Here is a 9,758-nt window from a genome sequence, read left to right on the forward strand (position 1 = left end):
GTGGCATCAGTCTAGCTCATAACAACCTCAAATTCCTGGGCTGAAGCAATCCTCCTGCCTCAGCCTCCCAAGTAGCTGGGACTACAGGTGCATACAACCACACCCAGATAATTTTTCTATTTTTTCGTACAGATGGGGGGTCTTGCTCTTGCTCAAGCTGGTCTCAAATCCTGACCTCAGCGATCCTCCCACTTTGGCCTCCCAGAGTGCTCGAATTACAAGGTGTGAGCCACAGTGCCCAGCCTCTGGACTTTTTTATACCTGGGGCAATGTGCCATTGTTAGACAAGGAGGAGATGTATACCTTCCTTTTGTAAATAGGATGATTTTGAAATCATAAGTGGGAAAAGAAAAGCTGTGCCCACAACACTGGCATGCTTTCAGGTGAAGCAATTCTAGGAAAGAGTTTATATGAAACAGGATGTGGAAATTGATCCCTTGCAAAGAAAAGTCCCTGTACCCCTTGAAGGCCACTGGCGTACACATGCTTTTTCTGCTGGTTCCTAGTCACTTTTACAATCTACCCTAATCACACCTCTGTCCCCACAACTCCATTGGAAATACTTTTACAGAGGCCATCAACAACATCAACATTGCTAAACACAAACATCATGAGTAAGTAGTTACAAGCTCAGGACAGGGATAAAAAGAAATTCTAATGCAGAAATCTGGCTCAAAGATGCTATTAAAGAATTTGCTCTCACAGTTGTCAAACACAGTGCACGCATTTTATAATCAACATTAGTAATAAAGACTAAGACGTGGAGTACATTAGTTTAGGGAAAGGTCTCCTGATCCAGCTGGCTCCAAGCAGGAGACAGTTGTGCAGGGCTGCATTTAAGCAAACATGGCTGGTCGGTTTTCTGAAATAGCCAGACTGCTAGAGCTTTTATGAAGCATCTCACCAGGTTATGGGCAGCTTCTGAAATGGTGGGAAATACTACGCATTTTGAAGAAACATTTGACTCAGTCATTTCTATCACACCCGCTTCTTAACAGGTACTATCTGACACTTCAACCTATTATAAAGTGGGAAATTTAAAATATTCAAGCATATGTTGGTAGGACCCACTTAAAAAAATTCGTTGACCCCTAAAGAAACCTCTCTTCAGGCCATGATATAGCCAGATCTTGGGACAAGAGACGTTTTGGGGAAAGAGTGGTGGAGCCAACATAATAGCTCCTTGTTGGGGAAAACAGTCCTCAGGGATCCAGGGCCACCTTTCCAGCATTCAGCTTGAAAACCTTGGGCACCATTTCTGGAGCTTTCAAAAAGTCTCACAACATGCAGTAATGTGACAGGTGCAGCATTCTTTTCGGAATCAGTGATATCTTCCTGTAAGGTCTAATTCTCCACTCTGCATCAAATAAGTTGGGAAAGTCAGAGCACCTTTTGCTCCGCGAATGACAGGTGGTTTTTCTCAGGCTGGAGAGTAGAGAGGTCTTTCTCTCTAGCGCACCCTATGAAATATTTTAAAATATGTAGTTTATTATTAAACTCCTGACATGCTTGAAAACTCTTTTAAATCAATTTCCTCTTCAATATAAAACATTGTTTTTTTAAAAACTCGCTTTAGGCACTGTCTGGAGAGGGCCGGGTGACGAACACCCGCTTAAGTAATGCGGTGTTTTGTTTGACGGCCATAGGAAGACGCCTTGTCGCTAAGACCTGGAATTCCCTCTTCATAGGATATATGGTGCCCCTGGACTTTTCCGACAACGAAAGCCTTGGTTGTCGAGCTTGCTGAGCGAGCTCGGTGAAGCCCGAGCCACCTTCAGTCCTTTGTGGAAAGTCTCGGAGGAGGGCAGTTTCTGAGCATGCGTAACAGATTTTCCGTTAGGAATCAGGGTTGGCGCGGGCTTTTGGAGCATGCGCACAGGAACTTTCCGCGCGGAATCGGGTGAGCATGCGCACACTGATGTTAGGTGAGCACGCCAAGCTCTTCCGAGCGTCCTCTGTCAGGTGCGGACGTCCGGACGCCTGTTGAAATCGTTCTCGACCTGTTTGGATCCCTCTTTGGTTGGGTACCACATTCGTTTTTATAACAGTTTTTATTATCTTCTTTTTTCTTTGGCTAATTTTTTCCAAATATAAATATGTTAAATATTCGCTATAAAATATATAACAATTAACAACCAGCGATCCAGTAGAAAAATAGGCAAAAGACCGGGAAGCAGAGAGTTCACAGAAAAATAATTACAAATAGACCTTAAACAGATTAAAAGATGCTTCGCTTCAGTTTTGAACAGAAAAATGCAAATCTTCACCACATTGGCAAATATTGGAACGTTTGGCAATACACTCTGTGTAGAAGGATGTAAGGGAAGCAGGCGTGTTACAGTGCTGGTGGAAGAGCAGAATGTAGCAATTCTCAGTGGTTATAAAAACCGCATTGCATTTCCATTTTGATCCAAAAAATCCCACTTTTGTAAATCTTTCCTACAGATACACTTGCTTACATATGGAATGTGTGCATGAGGTCATTTATTGTAAGAGCAAAAGATTTGAAACTATGAAGACCGATATTAAAAACAATGGGGCTGGTCCGAGTGCAGTGGTGTTTACAACTAACTAATTGATCACAACCAGTTACAGATTCCTTTGTTCCTTCTCCACTCCCACTGCTTCACTTGACTAGCCTAAAAAAAAGAAATAGAAAAAGAAACCAATGGTATTAACAACATCTGCACAATGGAGCATTATGCAGCTATGAAAAAGAATGAGGAAATTACCTACCTACTGATGTGGAAAGATCTCCAGGTTATCTTACTAAGTGAAAAAAGGTGTAAGGTATGCCTTTTGTGTAGGAAAGAAGAAAGGAAAATATGTGATCCCTGTTTCCACTAAATTCTGGAAATATTCACAAGAAAATAATAATCATGGTTTCCTATGGTTTGGAAGGGAGGACAGAGATGAGAGAAGAAACTTCTTAATGTGTACCTCGTTATAATGTATTGCTTTTAAAATCATGTGAATATTTTCCATTAAAAACAAAAATAGATGAGACACGGTGGCTCACTCCTGTAATCCTAGCACTTTGTGAGGCCAAGGAGGGAGGGAGGATCACTTGAGCACAGGCGTTCAAGACAAGCCTGGGCAACATAATGAGACTCCTATCTCTACAAAAAAATTTTTAAAAATTAGCTGGATGTGGTGTTGTGTGCCTATAGCCCCAACTACTCAGGAGGCCAAGGTGGGAGGATCCCTTGAGCCTGGGAGTTTGAGGTTGTAGTGAGCTGTGATGACGCCACTGGGGCCTAGCCTGGGAGACCAAGTGAGACTGTCTCAAAAAAGAAAAAATATATGGGTGGGCAAGGTGGCTTATTCCTGTAATTTCAGCACTTTTAGGGGCTGAGGCAGGAGGATTGCTCGAAGCCAGAAGTTCAAGACCACCTGAGCAACATAGGGAGACCACGCCCCCAACTCTGCCCCTGCAAAAAAATTAAAAAGTCAGCCAGGTGCTACTCGGAGGGTGAGGTAGGAGGATCGCCTGAGCCCAGGAGTTCAAGGTTACGGTGAGCTATGATCTGTTTGGGAGACAGAGTGAGACCCTGTCTCAAAAATAAATAAATAAATAAATAAATAAATAAATAAAAATTACAGTAGCTTTTTTAAAAATTTAGAAATGTATAATATGAACAGTGAAAAATCTCCCATAATTTCACCTTCTGACGGTAACTACTATTAACAAATGTATGTTCTTCCAACATCTTACTTGCTTTAGTTAAAAGTATTTTTAAAAATCTAATTAGGTATGTTATTCACAAAAAAGAATATATTTATGCAAGTTAGGAGACATAATAATAAAGTTTAGCTCTTTGAATGCACAGCTGATTTAAGAAACATAACATTACCAATGTGAGTGAAACTCCCAAATGGCTTCTGTTACAGTCTCCAATTTTTTTCCCCACAGGAGTAGCCATTATTGTGAATTTTTTTAAATCATTGTCTTTTATGATTTCACCACCCAAATATTACTGTTTATGGTTCAGTTGAACTTGATAAAAAATGTTATGTGTATTTATTTTCCTGCTTTTTTCTCTTAACTCTGTTTCATAATTCATCCAGCTTAATGCATGTAGCTGTAATTTATTCATTTTCATGGCTACATGGTGTTCCATTGTGTGATTGTACCAGAATTTATTTGCCTATTCCTATTTTGATGAACATGTAGTTTATTTCCAGATTGCTGTTTTTTGGGTTAAAAATTTGTTTTATGATTAAAACACTATTTTATGAACTACTAAGAATATTCTCTTACATGTTATTACACATACAACAGTTTTCTTGGAATGACAAGAGTTTTTCTAAAGTGTTAAGAGCAATTTACGATCCCACCTGCAGTGTAGAAGAGTTCCCTTTGCTGTATGTTCTCACTAGTACTTAGAACTGATAGACTTCTCATTATTGCCAATCTCGTGGGTATAAAATACCATTATCTCTTTGTGTTTTCACTTTGCATTTCTGTGATTATTAATGAGGTGAGCCTATTTTCTTATATTTATTGCCCATTCACATTTTGTCTTCTGAGAAGTACCTCTTTTCTATTTTGTCTTTCCCTTTTATTTTTATGGTTTTTGAACTATACTGTGTATGCTGGTTTTTTATAGAATATTTGCCGTGGCCAATATTTTTCTACGAGTCTGTGGGTTGCCTTTTCACATTCTTTCTGTTTGTTTTTAACACTGGAAAGGAATATTCTAATAAAACCATTTTTATTGTTTTAAACTAGTTTCAGGGCCAGGCACGGTAGCTCATGCCTGTAATCCTAGCACTTGGGGAGGCCAAGATGGGAGGATTGCTTGAGGCCAGGAGTTTGAGACCAGCCTAAGCAAGAGCAAAACCTAGTCTCTACAAAAAATAGAAAAATTAGCCAGGCATCGTGGTTTGCGCCTGTAATCCCAGCTACTCAGGAGGCTGAGGCAGGAGAATCACTTGAGCCTAGGAGTTTGAGGCTGCAGTGCGCTATGATGATGTCACTGCACTTTAGCCCAGGTGACAGAGCAAGACTCAGTCTCAAAGAGAAAAAAAAAGAAGTCCTTAGCACAGGATTTTTAGGGCAGTGAAATACTCTGTACAATACTATTGTGGTGGATACAGGTCATTATAAATTAGTCCAGATCCATAGGATGTGCAACAGTAAGAGTGAGCCCTAATGTAAACTATGAACTTTGGGTGATTATGTGTGTCAGTGTAGGTTCATCAGTTGTAACAAATGTACCACTCTGGCGGGGGATATTAATAATGGGTGAGGCCGTGCATGTGTGAGGGCAGGGAATATATGGGAAATCTCTGTACCTTCTGTTTAATTTTTCTGTGAACCTAAAACTGCTCTAAAAAATACATCTTAAAAAAAAAAAGTCCTCCACAGTGTTTCTAACCTCCCTGTACAAACATGAGCACACATGGGCTTTAAAGGCAAGGAGTAACTTGAAAACACTGCTTAGATACAAAGTCTAACCATGGAGACCCTGTTTTATTGGACACCCCTGTGTAGAGCAAAAATGTCTCCCGTCCAACTTCAAGCACGGTACATGTATCTGTATTAAGCAAGGACAGAGTTCTTGGGGGGTGGGAAGCAACTTAGCCAATATGTAGGAGGGTGAGTGTCTCAGGGCCACATGTGCATTGTGTCATAGTATCACAGTCCTGAATACTATAATAATGCCTCTCATAGACCACTGCATGTGACACAGCTCATTTCCATAGCTGCCAGGATGTATATGATCATAAGCACAACTCCTGGGTTTCCTCCAGAGCTCAGGTCAAAAAAACCTTTGGTTGTTCCATGTATCTCAGCACCTTTGAGGCTGTCCTGGTCCAAGGTAGAGAATGTGTAACTGCTTCCTGGAAATAGGGAGCTTGTGGGCTTTCTGGGCCAAACCCCCTGTCCAGGTGAGGGGCTTTCCAATGGGGCGCCCAAAAGAGGGATCTTAAGGGTAATTTTCATGAAGGCAGATTGAAGTCAATGGATGAAGTATCTTTAGAGACTAGTCCCGTTGGCCAGAGCTAGAGATGTCCTTTTCTAGAACTGGTCAGGTGATATGGTCCGGTTGCACAATACTGTGCTCTGCCAAGGATCCCAGGATAGCAAGTCATGGATATTCTCCTTAAGGGCAGATGCTGAGGGTTGATAAAGTTGTCCTTTAGGGATAGCTCTCGGTTCTCCTTCAGGAGATGGTCAAGAATCAATAAAGTAAAACTTGGCCACATTCCTCTGATCTGAGTTTTGTGACCCAGTGATCCAGGACTCTTGAGATGAAGGTACACCAGGCCTTCCTTTCTCTTTTAGATTCTGGAGGGCTCCCAACATATTCAGAGCACCTCCAGGAAGAACATAGCTGACTTCAATATATAAATGCCCATTCACAAGAACCCTAGATTTTGAAGTTACCTTCTTAACTTTTATAATAAGGGGAGTGAGAGCCATGGTGATTCCTGCACTAAGAGGGTCATCCTGTGATGTTGAGAGGGAAAATGGACCTACCTGGACAGAAACATGTCAAGACAGGTTAGGACCTGCTATAGAGCTGTGTCAGTCCTCCCTCCACATATTCTATCACAAAGTCTGTGTTCCTTTATGTGGCTGTCAGTCAGATGCAGCCACATGAGGAGACACAGGAAAAGCTCAGGGAAACAAAATGTACTGTACTTACAGGTCCTAGAACCAGGAGACACTGCATGGTCCCTAGGGCCAAGTTGGTTAGGAGGCAGAAGGGGCAGGAACTAGGGCAGAAGCTAGGTCATGGCCTTTGCTGGAATTTCCATGGAAAAAGCAATGCAGGGCAGCATAAGCCTTTTAAGATTAGCTAATTTGAATAATTTTGGGTTCTACTTGGCCCTAAGTAAGACGCTTGGGGCAGAGGAGTATTGTCTCCTGGGGTGTACTGGCCAGATAGAGGGGACTTGGCTTTGGATTGGTTGGTTTGCGCATCACAGGATGCTATAGGCTGAGCCTTTTGCTATCACTAAGAATTGGCTAGTTCCAGAATGGGGAGTCTCCCCAGGCAGAAAGGATTTTAAGATATCAAAACATCATAATATATAGAAAATAAAAATATATGCAATGTAGGCTATAGTAGGTATCTGTTGCTGCATAACAAATGACTCCAGAACTTAGCAGCTTAATGTAAGCATTTATGATGTCATAGTTTCTGTGGGTCAGGATTTCAGCGTGGCTTAGCTTGCTGATTCTGGCTCCAGGTCTCTCTTGAGGTTGCAGTCAAGATGTGAGTCTATAATAATCTGAAGACTCAGTGGGGAGGAATCCACTTCCAGACTTACTCACATGGTTATAGGCAAGAAGCCTTAGTTCCTCCCTGGCTGTTGGAAGGAGGGAGGCCTTAGTTCTTCACCATGTGGGCCATTCCACTGGCTGCTTGAGTGTCCTCACAACATGACGGCTGGCTTCTCCCAGAGCAAGTGACCCAAGAAAAAGGCAAGGAGAAAGCCACAATGTGTTTTATGACCTGCTCTCAGAACTCAAAGGTCCTTACTTCTGCTACATTTTAGCCATCAGAAGCAATTCACTAAATCCAGTCCACACTCAAGGAAGAATATTAAAGAATTAAAACCATCACAAAGTCTAACACCAACTTGATTCCCACAAAGTCAGTCCAGGGGCATTCTAGCAAAAGCCACACTGTCCTAGTTTGCCCAGATCCAGTAATTCATTCTCTTGAAGACCATGGATTTTAAACCATGAAGCTTCTCTCTTTTGTGGATTAGAGGGGTGAGATTTCTGGTGAATCTGGTTTGGAGTCTGCATGAAGTGGAGGCTCCCAGGTCTCCCAGAGTGAGGTTTTCAGAAGTCCATGCTTTAAAGGCTAGGAGTAGAGCAAAGAGCGGGTTAGGATGTACAGGATGGGGCGATCCTGCCAACCCGGCGTTTATAGAGTGGTCTCTGTCCTTAAAGCTACCCTGTAGCCTGACTATGCTGTTACTAAACATTAATAAGCAACATTATAAATAAAGGAAAGATAGATATAAGTGAGGCCAAAGAGGAGGAAAACAATTTTAAAGGTTTGAGTAAATCAGTAATGGAGGAATAAGGGTGTGAAATTTATGTCTTCCTCTACTTCAGAGAAAATTTGGAATAACATGTTCAAATTCCAGTAGTTGATCATCCTTCAGTATACTTGATCAGTATTCCACAAAGCTGTCAAGGTCATCAAAAACAAGGAAAATCTGAGAAACTGTCACAGCCAAGAAGAGCCTAAGAAGACATGACCTCCAAATGTAATGTGGGATCCTGGATGGGATCCCGGAACAGAAAAAGGAGATTAGGTGAAAATAAAGGGAATTTGAATAAACTGTGGACTCTAGTTAATAATAATTTATCAGTATTGGTTCACTAATCATAACAAATGTACCATACTAATGTAAGATATTATTTTTATTTTTATTTTTTTATTTTTTTTGAGACAGAGTCTCACTGTGTTGCCCGGGCTAGAGTGCCGTGGCGTCAGCCTAGCTCACAGCAACCTCAAACTCCTGGACTCAAGCGATCCTCCTGCCTCAGCCTCCCGAGTAGCTGGGACTACAGGCATGCGCCACCATGCCCGGCTAATTTTTTCTATATAGTCTTAGTTGTCCGATTAATTTCTTGCTATTTTTAGTAGAGACGGGGTCTCGCTCTTGCTCAGGCTGGTCTCGAACTCCTGAGCTCAAACAATCCGCCTGCCTCGGCCTCCCAGAGTGCTAGGATTACAGGCGTGAGCCACCGCGCCCAGCCTAATGTAAGATATTAATAACAGGGAAAACTGGATCTGAGGTATAGGAGTACTCTTTGTACTGTCTTCTCAATTTTTCTGTAAATCTAAAAATGTTCTAAAATTTTTCTTAAAGTCTGTTTTTAAGTTACCAAACAGTTACCAAAATTTTATACAGAGAGGAAAACACCTCCTTGAGCATTAGGTTACCAGTGATGTGCCATGAATGTTTTTACTGTGAGCTTGAAAAGTAGCAGAAAAGTTTAAAGTGTTTGATTAATCAAGTTTAAACAAGTTCCCAATAAAACTGACTTGCTCAAATGTCAAATTTGTCATTCTGGGGTTTCTTTTAATTCAATAAAGAGTAATAAAGACTCTAGTTATTAAGAAAGACTTTGACATCTACAAGAGAAACTTTAACATCTAAGGTTGAGAAAATTGTTTGGAGTCAGTTTTAATGGGAAATATTGTTTGTTTATGAAATATGTTTGTACTTTTTTCACTTACAATTTAAGTCATATCACCAATAAATGTTTTTTCTTTTCTGATTTTTTTCCTCCTCACCAACCCCCCCTAAATCCAGAATAGCTGTAATGCTTTTCAGATGAATGGGATTTATTATTTCCTTTTACAAGTTATTGAGATAGATTATAAAGAAATCAAAGTGTTTTTAACAGTTTCTAAACCTAAAGCAGAACATTGCTTTTGCCTTAATAAAGGTTAGGAGGAGACTGAATCTAAGAAATCAGAAATAAAGTAAAAAAAAATTTAAAAAAAGAGAATGAATAGAAGTTAAAAATAATCAAAACATAAGATATTTGAAACCAAAAAACAATGAAATAAAATGGATGAGATTTAAAATAAAAGATAAAGAGCCAAAAGCCAATGAGCTTTTGAAAATAAAAGATTAATATTTTAATATCAGAGTTGTGCTCACGTATTTATGTACAAATACATCCATTAATGCTATTTATAAAAGTAGCAAATTGACCATCAATAAGAAAATAGTTATAATGCTTTTATAAAATGAAAAAATGTATAGGTGCT

Source organism: Propithecus coquereli, unplaced genomic scaffold, assembly GCF_000956105.1.
Source record: "Propithecus coquereli isolate 6110/MARCELLA unplaced genomic scaffold, Pcoq_1.0 Scaffold138, whole genome shotgun sequence".
Classification (NCBI taxonomy): Eukaryota; Metazoa; Chordata; class Mammalia; order Primates; family Indriidae; genus Propithecus; species Propithecus coquereli.